We start from the raw sequence: 21,591 nt of genomic DNA, 5'->3' as shown, positions 1-21,591 counted from the left end.
CCTTGATCAGGTTTTTTTCTCTCTCCCACACCTGGCATTCCGGCGTCTGGAGACAGGTTATACCATACCAGACATTTACTGGAGTTAAACCCAATCTCAGGATACAAGACTTTCAGACCAAAACAGTCTTCTGTGCAACTAGGACCAGAAGGAGGGAGCAACTGTTTACTGGCTGGGGCCTTCTCCCTTGCAGGCCGCGTGTTCGAACTGAATCTGCAGATTGTCTTCTGCCGAGCATTCTAAGAACGCGAGTGGGCGAGCAGACCAGCCCGCATACCTTCAGGGGCTTGAGCCCCTAGGACTGAGGGCCACGGGAGCGATGCAAGCCTTCTCCCTTCTCCTCGCCCAGTGGAGCCTCAGTGGAGAGGCGGGTCTGCCTAACCAGGGTTGGCCGCTGAGAGCTAGCGGCCCCTCCCGCGAAGGAGCGAGGGGGCAGCGGGCCCTCGCCAAACCCGCCTCTGGCTCTCACCCGAGGTCGCTCTACCCTTGGGAATGCGTGAGAAGTTTGGAGGCTTGGATAAGAGTAGACCCTAGGGAAAAATGAGGCAGGTCGGGAGGGCGCTGTGGTCGGTGGGGACGGTGGCGAAAAACACTGGCTACTTTCAGCCGAGGCTGAAAGCTTTGACCCTTTCCCTCCCTCCCCCGCTCGGCGCGATGCGGCTGGGGAGGAGACCCCAAGCCCTGGAGGGGACCCCAAGCCCTCAGCTCCGCTCGCCTCCTTCCGCACCGGGATGCGGAGTGAGCGCAGGGGCTCCAGAGGCGCGACCGCGAATCGAGGCGCACCCGCTCGCTTGTTCGCTCCTTCTGCCTCCTCCACCCCGCGGCCGCCATGATTCGGCTAAGCTCGCGGAGCGCGCTCAGGCGCCGCGGACAGCGTCCGGGCGAGAGCGGGGGCGAGTGCCGGAGCCGCAGCCAGAGCCGGAGAGAGGAGGCCCCGGGCGAGGGCGCGCCGCAGGCGAGCGGCCCGGCGGCCAGGCGGCGGAGAGGCAGAGAGGGGAGCCAGCAGGTGAGCTAGGTTGCCCTGCGCTGGGCGGGCGCGGGGGCGGATGGGGCGGAGGCCGCGGGAGGAGTCGGGGCTGCGCGGGCGGCCTTCTCCTCCCCCGGCGCTGACGCAGGCTGGTGGCTCCTGGGGAGAATGGACCCTGCGCGGCGCTCGCCGGGGCTTTCCCAGGCTGGAGAGCGCGCCTGAGTGTGTCGCCCGCCGTGCATGGGGAGCCGCTTCCAGCGCGGCTGCGACAGCGGAGGAGGATGCTGTCCGCGAGCGGAGGTGAGTCGCGGTGGGGCCCGGCGCAGCTCTGAGTTCAGCGCCAGCAGGTGCCGGGGGGAGAGGGGAACCGGGTGCCAGACGCCACCGCTGGGGCTCCGGGCGCAGAAGAGGGCTCCTGGGCGCGCCCGTCGTGGGAGTTTGGCTGGGGTGTTGCGAGGATGGCGACAGCAGTTTTCCGCCCGCTCCCTCTTTCTGCTGGGAGAAAAGGAGCGACCTCTCCTCCTTCCTTTTGGCTCTCCCTGACCACCCCTAGTCTCCTTCTGACCGCGCGCGTCTTCTTTCCAGACGTCCTCACCCCAAACACTCGTCTCTCTCCGAGACCGGCTGCTCCCTCCTCCCTGCCGCGAACCCGGTTCTATCCACCTTTGAGCCCTCCCTTCCACTCCAAAACCTCCCCATTGCTCCGGAGCCCATCTCCCGGCCTCTCGAGCGGCTTCCCGCGGCCGGACCCTCTTCCCCACTCATCTGTAGAGCTACGGCTCTGCCCGCAACCGTCGAACAAGCGGGTTTCTCCTATAACCCCTACCTTTTCGCAAACACCCTCAGAGCTGGACCCCGCGTCTCCCCGGACCCAAGCCGTTCCCGAGTCCTCCGTGGACTCCGTTCTGTGCTGCTCCCCCCTGTCCCATTCCCCAGGCTCCCCGCAGCCCCGATGGCTCTCCTCCCTGGCCCGCCCCCTTGGTTTAGGTTCCAGACTGGATGCTGTGCCTGGGAACCAGAACTCAGGGCTTTTGTTTCTGTTTTTGCTTTCTTTCTTTTTCTTTTTTTCTCCTACTGGGGAAACTTTAAAATCCCCGTGGTTCGGCTCCTAAAAAGCGCTATCGGAGGGCTCAACCGCCGAGAGAATCTGTACGCAGGGAGACAGAGATGGGGGAGATTGTGTCGCTCGTCGGAAGGGAGCCTTGGGATGAGTGTACAAAGTAAATTTCAAAACGGAGGTGGTTGCTGCTGCCGGGACCCTCCTTCCCCGGCTGATTCCGTCCCCGTCCGGCAGAGTATTATTGTGACCCTTGGTGGGAGGGCGAGTCTTTTCTCTGCACTTTTTAAGGCGCCCGTCCCTCCCCGCTCCCCTCCCTTGGTGGTGCTGGTGACCTGACCGGGTGGGGGAAGAGCTAGTCGGCGCAAGGGAAATCTGCTTGGAGAGGCTGATGCCACTTGGCTCCTGCGTTGCTTGCTCCCGGACCCGCCAGATTGTGTATGTTTCACTCTAAACTACCCGCCACCCCCAACTGCACCACACAAGTCCTCATTGTTGGGGGTCTGCCAGGGCACGTCTGCCTGGGTTGGGAGAGTCTTAAGGAATGGGATGCGGGTAGGGAGGCCGGGGGCGCTCAGCGAACGGGCGCCGACCCAGCGCGGGCATCCGTGAGCTCCGGCAACTGTTGGCGAGCGTGGTTGCGTGCCCACGTGGGTCGGTGCCTGGCGGGTAAGTTTGGAGACTCAGGCACGCCTGGACTTAGATCCTTTAGGAAGAGCCGCGAGTGGAAAGCTTGCGGAAGCGAGTGAGTCTTTTTCTGTCCGGGCGCTGGGCGGATAAGAAAAACACTGGCTACTTTGTGAAAGCCAAGGCTGAAAGCTTTGACCCTTTCCCTTTCGCCCGCGGCAACCTAATCAGAACTGTGTAAAAGTCAACTTCTTATCAGAAATTGTCTGCTGTTGTCCTTGATTGAAACCCCAGCATTCAAATGGAGTATTGAAGAACTCGCAGACATAGCTTTTGAAGTGCTATTGTTCTTTTCCATACACAGAGGCCCTCTTAAAGGTTTGGGAAGTTCTAAATGCAGTGATTTGAAAGACTGACATTGTAACTATTTGCTGACTCTCAGGGGATTGGCAGGGATGAGAGCAGAGGCCGCGGTGAGAAGTGCAAATGTGTTGCTACAGTTTTCTTGGGAGCAGTGCCACTGTCAAGTAGGAATTCAGTTCTAAGCATCAAGTTGGCAATTAAATCTCCTCCTAAAGCAGATTTAGGGGATGATTTTTACTAGGTTTTTTTTTTTTCTTTTTTCTTTTCTTGATGGTTTGCTTAAGGTCTGAGTAGGCATATTTGAAACATTTAATCATGTTAATTGTATTCAACAATAGAATCTGGATAAAAATTACTTATTGTTGATGAAGCTCATCTCACAAGCTGTTTCACAGTATGTTTCATTTGCAAGACACACCACTGTAGGAGGCTGCAGGGAAGAGATGCCATCACTTACTGTTCTGTTCTCTTCCCCAGGCCAGAGAGGAATCTGCTACTTCACTCCCCTCTGCCCTCCAAAGTCATTTCCCTTAAAGGGATGGGGGTTGGCTTGGTACCTGATAGGACCCTTCCTAAAAATTGCATTTGGTGGATATATGGATGCCTGGAGCCACCCTCCAGGCAGATGAAGAATCTAATTGAAGCAACATTTCATTTTGATAATTCACTCAAGTCAAACATTTTGGTTTTTGCAGGAATTTAATCCCTCTCTCAAACTACTAAAACTAACAAAGCAAGAACATCACAGTTTATATCTTTTAGATGGCACTTTAAAAAATTGCCCACATTGAAGGCTGTTGTCAGGAACTTTCAGAATTATTTAGGGCTTACTGTGAAGAACATGCACTGGGTGAGTTAAGTAATTGAGGATAAATCTCTTGACCTCTCAGAACTTCCGTTTTGTTATTTGCAAAGCAAGGACAGTATTATCTACTTTGTATGTTCTTCCAACAATTTGATAGGGAAAACTATCTCTCTGGGCCCTTTGACAGATAACAGGACTTCATGGGAATGGTAGTTTTTGGTCAGAGGATGGAGTCCTGCTAAGGAGAGAGGATATTTGGCGTTGGAAGGCCATGATGGAATCCTGACTATGTGATGTTTGGTAAATCACTTCTTCTATTAATAAAAAATAAAAAAAAAAGAATAGTTTACCTTTTTGGATCACTTACTAAGAGTCAGGTACCCTTTTAAGCACTTTGCATGCATTAGTTTATTTAATCTTTAAATAACCATGAATAATCTTTGAGTAACCATAGGTTGATAGTTGTATTTTTGTTCCCCTTGGATTGATAAAGAGACTGGGGCCCACAGAGGTGGTAACTGGTCCAAGGTCACAAAGCCAATAAGTTATAGAATTAGGGTCTGTCTGTTTGTTTGTTTATTTATTTATTTATTTATTTAGAGTGCCCATGAGCAGGGAGGGGCAGAGGGCAAGGGAGGAGGAGACAATCCTAAGCAGGCTCCATTATCAGCATGGAACCCCATGTGGGCCTCATCTTCACAATCTGGAGATCATGACCTGAGTCAAGAGTTGATAGGTAACCAACTGAGCCACCCAGGTGCCCCTAGAACTGGGATTTAAATCCAAGCTTTCTGGTTCCTGGGCCTGTGTGGCAGCACACTGCTGCCTCTGTGTGGGGGGTGATCCCAGCTATCTCTCGCGGTGGTTGTAAAACTTAACAGGGAACAATGGAATAGACTTCTGGCAGGAGCAAGTTATAGATTTTTCTCAAGGTTCAGATGCTAAAACAAAATGAGTATTGTGTTATCAATAGGGCATTGGGCTGATGATAGACATTTTGAACACTTGGGACTTCATGATAGGTATTGGTCAGTATGTTCACATCTGTCTGTGCTGTCAAAGTATTCTTTAAGTAGGTATTCAGAAATTGCATTACTACGGTTGTCTGTTACCAACTGTGATAAGCAGAGATTCTTAAAATTGAATGGTGGCATAACAGGTAGTTAGAAGTCTGGACTTGGGTGCTAGACTGCCTGAGTTCAGACCCTAGTTCCTCCAGCCCTGCCAGCGGTGTGGACTTGACCAACCTCTCTGACTTCTCCATGCTTTAGTGTCCTTGATAATAAAACAACAGTACCCACCACCTATGACTGTGGAGACCATTATAGGAATTAACACCAAGTGCTTAGAACAGCAGTGAGTATGTAATGTTACTAATCTATGTGTTACCCTTCAAATGAAAGCCAGATTCTTCCTTTTCATAATACAAAGTTCTCTGTCATTGATATCCCAAGGCCTAAATATCCTAACAGTATCTGTTATTATTTTTATTTTTTTCCTAAACAGGAGATATGGAGAAAGAGATATAGTTCAGGATTTCAGAGAAAGGTTTTATTGTTGTTGGTTATTTTTTTGTCTTTTTAGTTTATTGGAAATATTACCTTGAACATTTACATTCTTTGTGAAGAGAATTGGGAAGTATACATAATGCTAAACTCTCCATGGAATTGCTCTTTTCAGAAACTGTTTTGAGGAAAATAAAATGACTGTTGGATTGATTGGATTCTAGTAGTAGAATAGTCAATTCTCCCCACTTACAGATTGGAAAACAAGTCAGATTGAAGGAAGCATGTAAACATAATGGCTGAGAGACACCATTGGAACCCAGAATTCTTGGGCTCCTCTTCCACTGTTTTTTCCTCTGGGCCAGATTGCCTCCCATACCAGGATAGGGAAGTAGCCTGAAATATAAACAAACCTTGAAGCAAGGGGAATGTTGCCAGACTGGGAGCAGGAGCCAGTCAGATGTTCGGTACTGAAAAATGTGTCCAATAGGAAAAGAAAATGTGTCCAATAGGAAAAGAAAACCCCTCCTCTTATAAGTACACTTATATCCATGAAAACTGGCACTAAACTCAATCTATGAAATGCATATCAGGATATGAACCCATGTTAAACATACACACACACACACACACACACAGCAGTTGATGACTTGAACACCTCCCTTAGGTTGGAGAGCAAATGAACAAATGATTGGGTTTCTTTTTCTGTGAGATGCTCTTTGTGTTTTTCTTCCACTTAGTTCTCAGATATGGGAAGGTTTTGGTTCAGGAATCATTAAAACTCCTCCGGCTTCTATTTCATGAAATATGCAGCATATGCAATTGGAGAGAAATTGCCAGCTTGTTTATTATTATTATTATTATTATTATTATTATTATTATTTGAACCCAACATATAACCAATCTACAATGCCAGTGGGGGATTCTCATAAAGAGAAAGGAAAACAGAAATAAAATTTTTGCTGAATAGAGCAACTCACAGCCAAAATGATACAAGTTTTGTGATGGCTAAGATGGGTTGTTTAGTTTAGGGGGTAAAAATGAGAGGAGGGCAGTCCCAGACAGATGAGGCCATTCAAGGTGAACCCCAGTCCCTGTCGACCACCTACAGTGAGCCTTGCAAAATAGTCAACTTGGTATATTGGCTCCAAGATTCAATTTCTGACTCTTGCTGTTGGTCAGTGTCTCTGGTTCTTGACTGGACAACTGTGATCTGTTGGTCCATCAGTTAGTCTTCCTTTCCCCCTCTTTTCCTCTTCTTGTTTTTGTCTCAGAGTTTGTCTCTCTTTCAGTCTTTGAATTGGTTTGTATCTCTTCTTGTTAGTGTCACTTTTGCTAGTAAAGACTGAAAAGTTACAAATATGTCTTTGAGACTATCTGGGAAATGGAGGAAGCTAACTCAGGGAATGTGCATAGACATTACTTCCATGCCCATTTAACACATACTTGCCTGAGCACCTAGTTTGTGTCTGGCTCTGGCTTTGTGCCTGGCATTATGAACAGTACCATGAGCAAGGATGTCGTCTCTGCCATCTAGGCACTCTGCCTCACGCATAAATTACTGCCACAGTGTGAGATACGGTACAGGAAATATCTGCATGGCACTAGAAGCTTCCAGAAGAGTAACTTATTATGTCTAAAGAAAGGAAAAGGAGGGGGAAGCTTCAAAGAAGAGATTGTTTTTCAGCTGGAAGCTGAAGGTTGACCAAGAATTTCTCAGGTCTTGAAGGGATCCAGACCGGGAGAACTGTGGGCAAAGATAGGTGGGCATGAAGGTTCATCATTGGTTTGGAGACAGGCAAAGTTTGGTGTGGTTGTAGTGTACAATATGTGACTGAAATGGATTATTTTATACAGCATTTTCCAGATTGTGTTCCAAGGAACACTAGGGTTCCCCAAGATGGTTATGAGTATTTTAAAAGAAAGAACATACAGAAGGAAAATATTCTGTGCCCCCCAAAGTTTGAAAAGCATTGAAAAACATAACACACTCTTGCTAAGACATGGTATTTACTGACATTAAAACTTCAGTAAGAAGTAAAAGCAAGCAAGCAAGGAAGCTCATTGAAATCATTAAGATCTTCTAAACTTACTTGCCAGAGACCCTCTCATTTCAAGAATCCCTTTTTAAAAAGTGTCTTATGAGATAGAGTGGGGAATGTGTTTGTAGGTAAATCAATTAGGATTTTTACAAAAAGGAGTTGATTTTTTAAAAATATTTTATTTATTTATTTGACAGAGATCACAAGTAGACAGAGAGGCAGGTTGGGGGGGGGTGGTTGGAAGCAGGCTCCCCGCCGAGCAGGGAGCCCGATGTGGGGCTGAATTCCAGGACCCTGTGATCATGACCTGAGCTGAAGGCAGAGGCTTTAACCTACTGAGCCACCCAGGCGCCCCAAAAGGAGTTAATCTTATCATAAAAGTAATATGTGTGATTTGAAATGTAGTATAGTATATGTGAGACATACAAAAAAGTATAAAAATAGAGTAAAAGTTGATTAAAGAAGAAAAAAAAGCAACCCAAAAAAGCTGAGAACACTCAGCTTAAGAAATAGAGCCATGTAAATACAGTTGAAGTCTCCTTTCCCTGATCATATCTCCTTCCCTTCTGCCAGAGGTAACCACCGTCTTATATTTGGTGTTTATGATTCCATATAATTCTTTTGAATATTCTTTTTAGAAGACAAAGAATTCCTTTGAATTCTCATTCAGTTTCTAGCTTGTCAGTACAGAGATAATAAAGAAATTGTTGTTCTGTCCAGGAATTGTTGTTCTGTTCCTGGAATAAAATTCATTTATAAGCTCTTCAGAAGAAGGAACTATGGCTTCTCCTTTTAACAGTTTTCAGAATGCAGTAGATGCTCAATAAATTTCTGCTGAATTGAATTGAACTAAATGTGTGCACTCTCATGGGGTATATTAAGTTCACGTGGTAACAAAGATTGGGGAAAAGTAATTATTTTTCGTTAACAGTATTGAAATTCTTTGTGATCAGAGATCTTGAAAACTTTTTTTGTTTCATTTTTGTTTTGTTTTGTAATCTGGATCTGTAAGTGAAAAGGCATTTCAGGTCATCAAGTTGAGCAGGAATAGAGATCCAGGTCTCCTGTACCCATGTCGGTATTCTTCCCACCTCCCCACCTTGACTTACCATCCTCAAGTATATTGTGTTGAACATGTGAAAGACTGAAGCATTTTTCTATATGAGGAATCACCATTATGCACAGACATTGTAACATATCTGCAAAAATGGGGACAGCAGGACAGACGTCTACCTATGGCCCAAGGGATGATGATTATTTGTCGATTGCTATCCTTCTCTCTCTGTTGCTGTCTCTCTGTGTCTTTCTCCGAAATTCTTTTTTTTTTTTAAATTTCAGATTTTATTCATTTATTTGACAGAGAGAGAGATCACAAGTAGGCAGAGAGGCAGGCAGGTTGGGGGGGGGGGGGGCGGGAGCAGGCTTCCCACTGAACAGAGAGCCTGATGTGGGATTTGATCTAGTACCCTGAGACCATGACCTGAGCTGAAGGCAGAGGTTTAACCCACTGAGCCACCCAGGTGCCCCTTGGAATTCTTTATGTTATTAACTCTTTCATAAACTCACTTCCAGTAATATTTTTCCCATTCAAATATTATTTATATTTTAGGAGCTAGAGGGGATACTCGTTTCTCTCCCGGAATATGCCTAGGATATTCGTGTGGATAAAATTTCAAATTTTTCTTCTCTCCTTGCTTATTGGGGTACCTTTCTCCTCTTTCTCACATTATGCCATCATGTTTCATTGTATTTTCTGGGGTGAAGATAATGCAAGTCATACTAATTTAGGTTGATGTAAAAAAGGGTGTCATTTTAAGGCAAAATTACAGGAAGGAGAAGCTGATCACTTGGTTACCCTAATATCACTCCATATTTTCTCTTTGCTCTCCCTGGGTTCATAGGAGTGAGGTCAGATATCATTTTGTATACATTTGACTGCTCCAAATGTTTCAGTGGAGAGAGAGGTCTTGATTCCAGTAGCCATAAGTTAATGTGGCTGAGAGGAAGGGGGTTGGGAGAATGGATTGACATTGTCCTTTTTTAAAAACAAAAATACATGAGTCATTCAGCATAGGCTCAGCCAAGTTTGATGCCTCCCTGTGCCTGCCTTTCCTAGGCATGTGTATCGTTCTCAGGCTTCTGGAACCTCAAACTCTATTAAACACCATACTTCATTATGCCCTATGCTGTTCTGCTCCATGTCTGTTTCTCTCGATTCCTCTAAAGATTGAGAGTTTCTCCAGGGCCCTGTCGACTTGTCTTCCATGCCTCAGAGGCTTAGCTTTTCCAGGAAGTTCACACTAAATTCTTGCTTCTTCTGATTTATAATGCCTACCAAGGTTACTTTGCAGTAGAGAGAAGATTGTCCTCCCTTTCATGAACTATTTTGAACCTTGAAAACAAAATAAGAGCTTTCTCTTGTAATTTTCAGTGTTTCCTTTTGGGACCAGTCCTTGGCTCCTTTTATGCCCAAACTGTGCATTTCCTGCCCTGTCCTCTCTCCTTCCCTCCTTTACCTTGCTTCCTTTGTTTGTTTGTTTTGTTTTGTCCTTCCCCTTTCACCAAATCAAAGAAATTGCATGAAATCAACAACCACAAAAGGGCTCCCAGCTTAAAGTTTTGTAGTGTGATCTTGCACAGTTGCTGAAATATGCTTTATTCCCTCTTTCATGTGTTATTTCTATTTGGGGGAATAGTCAGGAGGTGGACCTTATCAGTTCTTTGCCCAGTTCCCTGGTAATGTAGGTATTTTAGCTGGGTGATTGTTCCCTTCATGGGTTGTCTGCAGTTGGTTTAAAATTACAATTTAAAGATGGAAACTCTGCCAACCATTGTGTTTTGGGGGCAAGGGGAGAGTGTCTCTGGGTGCTGTCCTGTGAGCACACCTCAAAACCCAGCCACACCACTGGGACATCCAAGCAGAACGTAACAATGTTAACAGTAGACACTGTGTCAGTGAGCGCTGTGTCAAGAGACACATACCAGGTAGCCTAATAGAAGGAATTTAATACAGGAAACTACAAGGAAAATTTTCATAGAATCACACACGTGTCTGAAGAGCTGAGAGTGGGATGGAACAGCAGTGGGAAGCTCCTTCTGGAGTTAGAGGCACAAAGGGAAGGGGTACTGTTCCCAGAGCCTGGGAATTGGGGCTGCATGGTGGGAGCAGGTCCCACACAGGGCTGAGTAGGATCCATCGAGGAGACTGGGCCGCTGCCCAGGATGCCACCTTGAAGCAGAAAGAGAGGGATAGAGGGAGATAGATACCCTAGTTTCTAACCCCCTCCCTTTCTTCCTGTCTCCTGCCTGCCATTCCCATTGATTGACCCTAACTGGAAGTCAGTTGGCCAGGGAGCCTGGGAATGGGACTTGGGCTCAGCTTCCTGCCATGCAGGAAGGCTGCAGCGCAGGGGAAGGAGCCTGAATCGGATCAGAGAGAAACAGGCAAAGGACTAGTTCTGATGCCAGGAAGACTAGTCTCTTATAAAAGTGTTTGTTAATATTGCAGAACTTGGGAATGGGAAGTAAAGCCCTGCTCCTCCTCTAAGCTGCCCTCCCATGCTGTCCCATCCAACCTCCCTTGCTGAACTGTGAGAGGGACCCCTGGCATTGAATCTCTATCTTGCCAGGGGGAGCTACGTCCATGCCAAGTGCCCTGGTGAGTAGAACAGTGATAGTCCCTATTCTGCAGTTCCCAAATCTAGATGACTCTGAAAAGTCCCAATATTTTTCCTAATTCATTGAATGGCAAGACCTGATCTGATCTGAATGGATACGAGGCTACTTATCATATCTGTTGATCCCCCTGAGTGTGAATAGTCATACATATGGCTTGAGAGGTATTGATGAACTTGATTACGGAGGGAGGGACCTAGCTAGGGGTAGTCCAGATACCTAAAAGCTAAGTGTGTGACATGTGACATGCGACACGCTGCCTTTCTGAACTGCATATTAAAATCTGCATTCCGAACACATCAGACCCAGGAAATTTGGATTGTGAACCTGTATTTCAACATGACAGGAGAAGGAAGAGTGGAAATGTGGCCTGATTATAGGCAGCTCTAGGCCAGTGCTCCTGGTAAGCAGTACAGCCGTTCCGGGATCACTGAATGCCAGAGCAGGGTTCCTCTGTAGCCTGGCCTAACAGCCTGCTCAGTCTATAGATGGGGAGACTTCATTGAGGTTGGAGAGCTGGTCCATGTGTTGTGGGGTCACCAAGGGCTTCTCAGAGGAGCTGCTACTACTTGAGTTCCCTTTGCAGTCCATGCTGCTTTGGTCTGAAGCTTGGGTGACTTCCAGCCTTGAAGTTTCAGAATGAAGGAAGCCAGCTGGTGAGTGAACATACAGGTAAATCTGCCCTCCAGCTGTGGTCATCTTATCCTTTTGTAGCATTTCACATAGGCACGCACATTTGCACACCCACACACATGTACTCACACTCATGCAAAAACTTTTCAGCTTCTGATCTTATCAGACAGACAGGATGGGTGTCACCATCCCCATTTTCCAGACCCTCAGACCAAGGTTTGAGTAATGAAGTAATTAGGTCCATGGCTGTGGGCAAGTCCCTGAACGCTTGGAGCCTCCACTGGAAAATGAATTCTTACTCATGCTTTTGTTTTAATTGTTTAGCCACAATCAGACCTATACGGGGAGTGGCAACACAATTAGAACTGTGCCTGGTGCCCATCGACCATCCTTTCTTCCTCACCGCTCCACCTTCAGACAAGTAAAGTAGATTACATGAAGCCACACAGCTATTCCCTTTGAAAGGGAAGGCTACAGTATCATGAAGAGAACTTAGTAGTTGACTGAAGACAGACCTTTTCTCTCTGTGTCTCTGCTTGCTTGCTTGCTTGCTTGCTTTCCTGGCTTTAAGAGGAGGGGCTTGAAGAAATGCCACCATACTAATTTTCTCTTTCTCTCCTGGGAAACTGGGTCTCAGTTGGCTGTGAACTTTGTGACCCCTATTGTCTTCACAGATCCAGATACGCACAGGTTGTTATTTTGGTTACTCCAAATCTGACTGGAGAGGAAACAACCAGATCACAAATACAATTTGCTGTAGAGAGCAACTTTATTTCTTGTCAGCACACATGGGACTTTGCTTATCATAATTCATGGTACATGGGCATAATAAAATATTCTCTTTTTCTAAGTATTTTGCAAGATTAGTAAGGCTGCATTCTTAGGGAAAGTTTATTAATCCATAACTTATAGAAAACTCCAGAGGAAGAAGATATGAGATATGTCCTGTAAGACGTCAGCGTTCGTTATTCAACTAGCTCTCTGCCAGGTGTAGTGCAGGTTGCTGATAGGATAGCAACTCTCCCTTGGATGTGATCTAAACCAGCAGTTGTCTCCATTTTGTTTTCAAATTGGGAGGGTGTGAAAAAGTAGGCGGCAGCCCACTGAGTAATCACGGTCCTTGGGATGCTGGTCCCTTCCACCCTTTTGGCGGCACTGTAGCAACATTAGACACAGAGGCATGCATCGGACCCTGGCTGCCTTGCCTCAGGCTGTGTGCCCTGGGTCTCTGCTCTCTTAGCAAATGGAGATGGTGTGCTGGTGGCAAGGGCGATAGCAATGATGAGGGTGATGGTGAGGAGGTTAGTTACCTCTGTGTCCATTACAAGGGGTAATGGCTGATGGGGAAGTACTCTGTGATCTGTCCTGTCACTCATTTACCCATGTTCAGTGTACCCTTGCAGGGTATTGGCACGATGGTGGGCTCCGTGGAAATGGCCACAAAAGATAGGCTTCCTTCTCAAGATTGAGGATTGGTGTGTAAAGCCCAGATACACAGATGACAACACAGTGGCTAAATACAACAACAAAAAAAGTAGAATTAGTTGAGGGATGAATTTTGCCAGCGTCCAGCTAAGTAATTTGAAGGTGAACTGGGATTTGCTGATGGATCGTTCTTTTTTTTTTTAAAGATTTTATTTATTTATTTGACAAACAGAGATCACAAGTAGGCAGAGAGGCAGGCAGAGAGAGAGGAGGAAGCAGGCTCCCCACTGAGCAGAGAGCCTGATGTGGGCCTCGATCCCAGGACGCTGGGATCATGACCCGAGCCGAAGGCAGAGGCTTTAACCCACTGAGCCACCCAGGCGCCCTGATGGATCATTCTTATTGTAAATATGTTTCAGGTATTGTGTGGGGTGAATGTCACAGCAGCTGTTGTCTACCAGGGAAGGCGCAAATCCACAAATGCATGGAGGAGGTACGTTCTAGGTGAGGGGACCATGGTAAAGGTAGAGATGGGCACCTCCATGTATGGTGAGCCCTGAATGAGCTGGTATGAGCTGGCCAGAGCCGGGGAAAGTGAGGCCGTAAAGGTAGTACCTGGTTGCCATGTTAGCCTTGAGATTGTGGCTGGTGGTGAAACAGGCTTTTCTTTGTGTGCCCTTCTGGGCAGGTCTCACTCTTCTCCTCTTCCCTGAGGTGAACAGGCAGTCTAAGGAGAAATGGGGTTATATTTATTTAGGTGAAACGAGGATAGGTATGTGGCAGGTACGGTGTGTTTTAATGGTCTCTCAGAGGCCTCCTGTGACCATATCTGCAAGCCCAGGTGCCTACAAAGATGGTGTAGTTGACATTGCTGAATGAAACAATCCAGGGGAGGCATTGGGGGGGGGCTTGGGTTAGCTACTATTCAGCTCCAGCCAAGGGTTGCCATAAGAGAGTTCTAGACCAAAGTAGCCAAGTCTTCAGCTTTATTGAGAAAAGTTAGAAATTTTTTAAAGACTTATTTATTTATTTATTTGCCAGAGAGAGAGAGAGAGAGAGAGAACGAGCATGGGAGCAGGGAGAATGTCAGGAAGAGGGAGAAGAACTGAGCAGGGAGCCTTGGACAGGACTCAACCCCAGGACTCTGGGGTCATGACTTGAGCCAAAGACAGATACTTAACTGACTGAGCCACCCAGGCATCCCAAGAAATCTGTTTTTTAATTGTGAAATCCATCAGTTTAAAAATGTGGCACGAAATTAGTTACAGAATAATGACAATAACAACAGAAAAATAACATTTGTAGGCTAAAGATAACTGGCCCATGGGCTGATTTTGACTCATGAACCCCCTCATTGTGGATTCTGGCCTATTCTTGATAATTATCTATGACTACATAGATCTCTCTCAAATGGAAGTTCGATAAATATACCAAGGGGTAAATCGGGCCATTTTTAGTAAGGAAAAGTTTCTGTAAGACAGTTGGATGGTAGGAATTGGTCCTCATTTATTTCTGTGTGTTTCCTCAATCACCTCTTCTGTTGTTCTTGATTAAATGCTACTGATACAGGGTAAACCTTTGGTAAAACCGGTATCCATGGCAATCCCAGTGTGTTGCTCACTGTTTGCTGGGCAGCACTGAGGTATATGTGTGTCTGATTCTACAGCTGCCTTGGTGAAGCCTGTTACATCCTGCTGCCCAGGCAAGTGCCCGTAGTAAGTTAGATGAGTGGGTGTGGTATCTGTAAATGACAGTGTTCTATGGTGTTCTTGTTTAGGGTTGAGCTTTGACTCCCAGCCTCTGAAATATGCACATTTCAAACCAGAGTGAGAACACAAACAACTTAGTATTACTGTGGAATTGAGTGAATGTCATAAATATTTCTTTATCTTTTTCATAGCTCGCATAAAATTGTTAAGATATAAAAAAGTTGTTCATTCTAAAAACAACGAAAATTCATTGGCTATCCATCTCCTAAATGCGTGTGTCTCTTTGGGTTTTCATTAGCGTCTAGCAATATACTTTGAGAAATTAGATTTGAACAGAAGTTTCAGCAGAATATGAAACTCCTGGTGTTCATAATGAACCCGTTTTCAGCACTGATCCACTGCGTACAACAGCCTCCTTTTAACCATTATTTCTTCAGAAATAATCCCTTGTTTATTGAATTTGGAAAACACACAATAAATATGAAAAAAAAAGTCATAATATTTCTACTCAGAAGCAGTCTCTGTAATGTTTTGAATTACAGAGATAAACAGGCTAGAGATTGAGGTCAGATGAATATGGGTTTCTATCCAGGCTTCTTCTTTTATGTATTCTTTTTTTTTTTTTTTTAAGATTTTATTTATTTATTTGACAGACAGAGATCACAAGTAGGCAGAGAGGCAGGCAAAGAGAGAGGGGGGAAGCAGGCTTCCCGCCGAGCAGAGAGCCCGACGCGTGGCTCTATCCCAGGACCCGGGACCACGACCCGAGCCGAAGGCAGAGGCCCCAACCCACTGAGCCTCTCAGGCACCCCTTTTATGTATTCTTGATAAGTCTTATTTTTCTCACCTATGAAATAGAAATATGGATATTATCTCTTTTATCTGATATTTTCTTGATTCAACCAGATAATGTACATGAAGCACATAGCTCTTCGCTCTTTTATCTGATATTTTCTTGATTCAACCAGATAATGTACATGAAGCACGTAGCTCATTGGTTGGTACACAGAATGCATTAAAAAATGAGCAATATGCTTATGTCTCCTATTCCTTTGGCTACAAACATTTTACTTTGTGGAATCCATGTGGTCAATGACCTATTTTCTGTTAAAAAAAAAAAAAAAAGGACGACTTCCCTTGTTCCCATATCTCTTTAAGAATCACTCTCCCTAGTATCCTTTTTAATATATTTCTTTACAGACCTGAATCATCCTTAAACTTTTCCCTTGCATGTTTAAGGTGTTTTCCATCCTTCTTTATTATAAATAATTATTTGATGGATATCTCTCTTCATCAATCGTTGGTGGCAGCTTGATTTTCTGGTTAATATAGTGACTGCATCTCAATGGGAAATGGGCAGGACTCCTGCCAGCATCCTCCATTGGAACCCATGCCGATGATGGATGGGAATGTTCTGTATCTGCACTGTCCAATATAGTAGCCACTAGCCATGCATGGCTGTTGAGCATTCGAAATGCAGCTGGTGTGACTGAGAAACTGATTTTTTTTTTAAATTTTTAACATTACTTAATTTTAGTTTGAAAAGCCCTGTGAGTTCATGGCTGCCATATCGTACAGCATGGGCTTCTGCTTTTCCGGTTAAAGGAGTAGAGTAGACCTAGGCTGGGGTTTGTTTTTTAGAGAAACCTGTCAGTGAAACATCTAGCTTTATCTTTTGGCCTTTTCCTTTAATTCTCTGGTACAGGTACTTAAGTACTGGATTTTCCCTTTCTTTGTGTACCTTCTTTTTATTTTGGCAGAGGGTTGATAGAGGACACATCATGTGCCAGCTAACTTCTTAACTTAGAAGCTGAGTTTTCAGTTTTGCTGATGTGAGGACAGTTCAGGTTGTCAGTGACAAGAATGTAGCTTAGTATGACTTTGGTCTAAAGGGGAACTCCTTGGCCTTTTTAATAGGATACTTTTAATATCTCAGGGAAAGTCTAAGTTGCCTCTTATAATCGGTGTCTAAATATCTAAATATATTACTACAGGGCTTGATTTTGAACACAGGACAAGTAAGAAAACGAAGTTTTTGCCTTGATTTTTGTTGGGTTTTGATTTATTTTGTTTTGGGTTTTTCTTTTTCTTAGAATAATCTCAGTGTGGTTGATGCACAGATTGGTTGATGCACAACCAATCTCAGTGTGTAAATGGCCTATTAAAAGGGCCATTTACAGAAAAGGGTATACAAAGAGCCAACATACACAAAAAGGTATAGTTCATTCCCAGAGAAATGCAAATTAAAGCAACAAAAAAGCCATTTTTCAAATAGAAGATTGAACATTTTTCAATTTTTTGGAGTTTCACTAATGTTGATGAGGCTGTGGAAAAAAACAACACAGTGCTGATGGAAATGTGAAATTGCTACTAACTCATCAGAAAATAATCCTGCAGAATCTAGTAAGAGTTCTGGTTCTCACACCTTTGTACAAATGCATTTTACTCATAGAAATTATCTGACCAAAAAGTTAGCATGTGTAAAAGCCTGGTTAGCCAGAGGGAGCCATGTTGTTGTAAGCTTAGATTGGAACTTACAAATCCCGGATATAGGGGCGGGCCAGGCCGGATGGAGACATCCAATCAGTGGGGTGCACATATATTTGCTATGGTGAGCTGGAATTCAATTGGCCACCGGTATGGCTGACCGAGCATGACTGTGCAGTTTTCCCTGTGTGTTGCAATCTCATTGGCCACCTGGGTGTGGGCCGGGCTCAACCACGTCTATAAAGGTTAGTGTGGGAGGTCAGGTGGGGGTAGCGTCCTTCGGGTGGTCGTTTGAGGTCTCCTGGCTGTCGGGGGAGCGGTCTCGTGGGGAAGTGGCCTCATCTTCGGGGGAGCGGTCTCGTGGGGAAGTGGCCTCATCTTCAGGGGAGCGACCTCTTCCGGTAGGGTTGTGGTGGGGAAGCAGAGTCCCCGGTCGGGGAGCAGCGTGGTCGGATAGCGGCCTTGCGAGGGAGCGGCGTGGTCCGTGAGCGGCCTCGTCCGGGGAGCAGCCTCCTGGTGTAGGGTTGTGGTGGGGAAGAGGAGTCCCAGGGTCCGGGAGCGGAGTCCCGGGGTCGGCGATCAGCGTGGTCCGTGAGCGGCCTTGGCTGGGGGCTGCGTGGTTGGTGAGCGGCCTTGTCCGGGGTGCACCCTCGTTGGGGGAGCGGCCTCCTCGGGTAGGGTTGTGGTGGGGAAGCGGAGTCCCGGGGTCGGGGAGCGGAGTCCCGGGGTCGGGGAGCGGCGTGGTCCGTGAGCGGCCTTGACGGGGAGCTGTGTGGTCCCTGAGCGGCCTCGCGTGGAGCAGCCTCACTGGGGAGCGGCGTTGCGGTGGGGTTTGTGGTCAGGTAGGGTCGTCCTCAGGTAGCGGAGTTGGGAGCGGCGTTGTCGGGGTCAGTGTCCTGGTCCTGTCCTGGTCGTTGTCGCCCGGACTGGTCGGTTTGATTTTAGATGCTTGGCAAGGAATAAAACTTTGTGGGACTTTCGCATTACATCAGTCTCCTTCCTTTGATCAGGGACCCTAACTGTGCATTAGAATATTTATTGCAGCATTGAGGTGGAATTAAAAAAACTGATAGCTAGAAGTCCATCAGGAAATCCATTGGAAAAATTAAGATCTAAATCAAGAGAAGTCTATAGTATGGAATATTATGAAGCTGTTACAAAGAATGAGTTATGGACACACACTGACCTAGAGGAATATGTAGGATATGTTAAATGAAAATAGAAAGCTTTAGAGTCATATGCATGATTTTTTTAAGGTAGCCTTTGCACTGTAGGGCTGTCTCTCTGGGATGTTAATTCTTAGGAGGTAGGGAAAAGGTGATGGTGTTTTGAGAGAAATTCTCTTCTTTTTATCCCACTAAAATGATAACAACATGGGAGATTTAATTTGACCATTTAATTATGTATTTCATAGTAACTGGACTAGGAAAGAAGAAATCCAGGTTCTGTTTTGACTTACATGCCATGGATTATATTATTGGATTCCTAATCTCTTCTATCACCTGTTGAGGAAATATGAGGAATTATCAAATGCTCCAAGGTCCTCCTAGGACAAGATAATGTTTCCTCTGCACTTCTTACATTTTGCTGTAGTTATATACCAAGATTTAGAAGATCATAAATTAGTATGTCAGCTATGGTCCCCTAAAAAAGGGCCATCAGTCTTCACTTGAGAAGGTTCAGTGCATTTATGCCCATACTTAGCATATGGAAAATGGACACTCAGTCTGGAACACAGCCTACTTTTCATAGAATCTCCCAGTCATAGAACAATACATCTAGGAAGAAATGAGCAGACTTTAAACATGATTGCTCATCAGAATTATCTGCAAATCGAATAAATGCAGATCTATCCTATGCATACCCTCGAATGTACAGAATCAAAATATCTAGAAACTAAGCCCAGGAATCTTTTAAAAAATGACAACCAAGGGATTCTGAGCCATCTCCTTTGTACACTAGTGTTTGTGGACTACAGATGAAGTTTATCCTATAAGGTCGAGCTGCCTGTCAACAAGGCAGGGAAGACAACAAACATTTGTAAAGTCCCTACATAGGAAATACCTCTTAGTGCTAAGCCCTCCTGCACAGCTAGCAAGATGTATGAAATTCAAACATGTTAGTAGAGTTTCATTTTTCCCAGACTAGGATCCTTGATAAGGAATTTTTCCTAAAGTAACATACAAGTCTTGCCATAAAGGGTTACCCTGAGCCACTTTAATCTGCAACTGATTCTCTGTGTCCTGATAGGCTGTGTCCTAATCTTTAGTCCAAGGGCATATACTTTATGCAAAAACTCCATCATCCGGTGGAGCCCTCTTTAAAACTTTGTTAAAGCTAATGGTCAAATTGTAGTTGTATAGTCCCTCTTTAAAAAAAAACAAAAACAAAAACAAAAAAAAAAAAACAGTCTATTAACACCAGACCTTCAATTTCTGAAATGCTTAAAAGAATATTACCACTAACAGAAAGACCAAGTGGAAAGGGAACCATTTAGAAACACTGAAACAAAGCAAATGGCACACATGGCATTTCTTTTTAGTTCTAAGGCAGTGAAGTACCAGATGTCATGTAACAAAGTCTGAGGGGACCATGGAACCTAATGGGCATAGCCAGAGTGCTAGCTTTAAAAAGCTCTTGTGCTTATAAAAACAAGCAACTTGTCACCATTAACTCCATATGTTAGACTTAAGACTTTTTCCAGCCTGCATTTGATTTACTTAAACACTTGTAATGCTTACCTTTTGCATTAAAAGGGAGAATATTAGTGAATAAGGGGTTTGTCCAGCCCTGTTATAGATCTTTCACATAGTAGGTTGCTTAGTAAAAATCTGGTGGCTCTGTTAGCTACTACCTTCTAATTGTGGGGATGGAAAAGGAAAGGTCAGCTGAAGTTATCTCTGAACTTGAAATAAGCTACACAACATAAGCAGTGACTTCATTATCTTATGGGGATGGCAGGAAATGGTGAGTTTGAAAATCCACAGCAGAAGTCTCTAATTCCACAATCTTAAAATGAGCCTTGGTTAATTTCAGGGTACACAATGCATAGATATAGTTACAAAATTACCAATGACCAGTCCTTCAAGTTCTTTTTCCTAGAAATCTATGGAATTATCCAAATGCAATGTTGCTCACACCTGTCTGACCACTGCTCCTTTGTCTCCATTGATGGATCCCCTCCCTACCCCAACCCCATTTGCTGCTCACATTATCACTCAGAACGTTCTCTGCAAGCTCTGTATTCTCTGCTCCAAACATGTTGATTGTTTTTCAGGGCACTAGTTCTATTATCTCTGTTCTGATGAGTTTCAGGCCTTTATTTCCTGTTCTGGCTTCTTCATGCTTCCAGTCTGATATGTTCATGATGGCTGCTGGACATTTCTATGTAGATGCCAACTTTTTTGAAACTGTTTATCCTTTAACACTTGTCCTCTTCCTATCCTCATTCAGGTTGGAGAAATCTAACCACCCAAGGTCAAAACTGCTCATTTTTTTTCTTCCCCACTATCATTACTCACTGAATCTTAGCATTCCTTTTTCCCAGCAGCAATGTCTTCCCTCCATCTCATTTCTCTCAATCTTCTTTCATTATATCATTCTCATGTGGCCATAATAACCTCCTAATTTCCCACTGCCTCCGTCAGTTCTATGCCTCAGTACCAAATTAATCCTCCTCAAGTACATTTATGTCATGTAGCTCTGCTGATCCAGAACACTTCAGTAGGCCATGACTTCTCAAGAATGCTGTTCAAACTCATTTTTCTGAAGTCCAAAACCCTCTGCAACTCTTTCCCTTTCCCCTCTGTTCTGGTCCGAGGAGTCTGCCATTTCACCAGACATGACCACAGCTCACTCCTACTCCATCCACTTCATTTTTAGCACCTAGGAGGCTGTCCTGAGCTCTGTCCTCCCATGTGAAAGGTCCCTTCCCTTCAACCTCTAGATTTATGTTTCATCTCTAGCGTGACCAAACAAACCCACAGAGACCACCTTTAACAGCTTTTTTGTTAGCACTAGTCACCTTTAATATAGAGCCTGTATCTTCAACTACTTCATATGCTTCCCCTAGTATTTCATAAATAGTAAATGCTCAAAGATTTATTTTGATTAGATTTAGAAACTGGCCTATTGCCTTGTTTATGATTCTCCATCCAACCTGCCCAAAACAATGAAAGAAAAAAGAACCCAAAGAAAATACTGGCAGGTAAGCTAAGTACCCCTCCTCCAAGGTTCAAACAAAGTTCTGTGAATAGAATTCAGTCTCCTCTGTCTCTGTTCAAATAATGCATGTCT

The 21,591-nt window shown here is 45.0% G+C and overlaps 1 long non-coding RNA gene across 1 annotated transcript in view; it reads left to right on the top strand.

Moving 5' to 3' along the window:
• The first annotated feature begins 1,101 nt into the window (after positions 1-1,101).
• Positions 1,102-21,591, top strand: part of LOC309859219 — an 82,358-nt gene continuing 61,868 nt past the window's right edge. Inside the window, exon 1 of the long non-coding RNA XR_014308616.1 lies at positions 1,102-1,267. This is a non-coding gene — a long non-coding RNA (uncharacterized lncRNA). The remainder of the gene's footprint in view (positions 1,268-21,591) is intronic.

This window comes from Mustela nivalis (assembly GCF_964662115.1).
Source record: "Mustela nivalis genome assembly, chromosome: 2".
In the NCBI taxonomy this organism is placed as follows: Eukaryota; Metazoa; Chordata; class Mammalia; order Carnivora; family Mustelidae; genus Mustela; species Mustela nivalis.
Note: the sequence above shows the minus strand (reverse complement) of the source record. Positions and strands in the feature narration are given on the sequence as shown.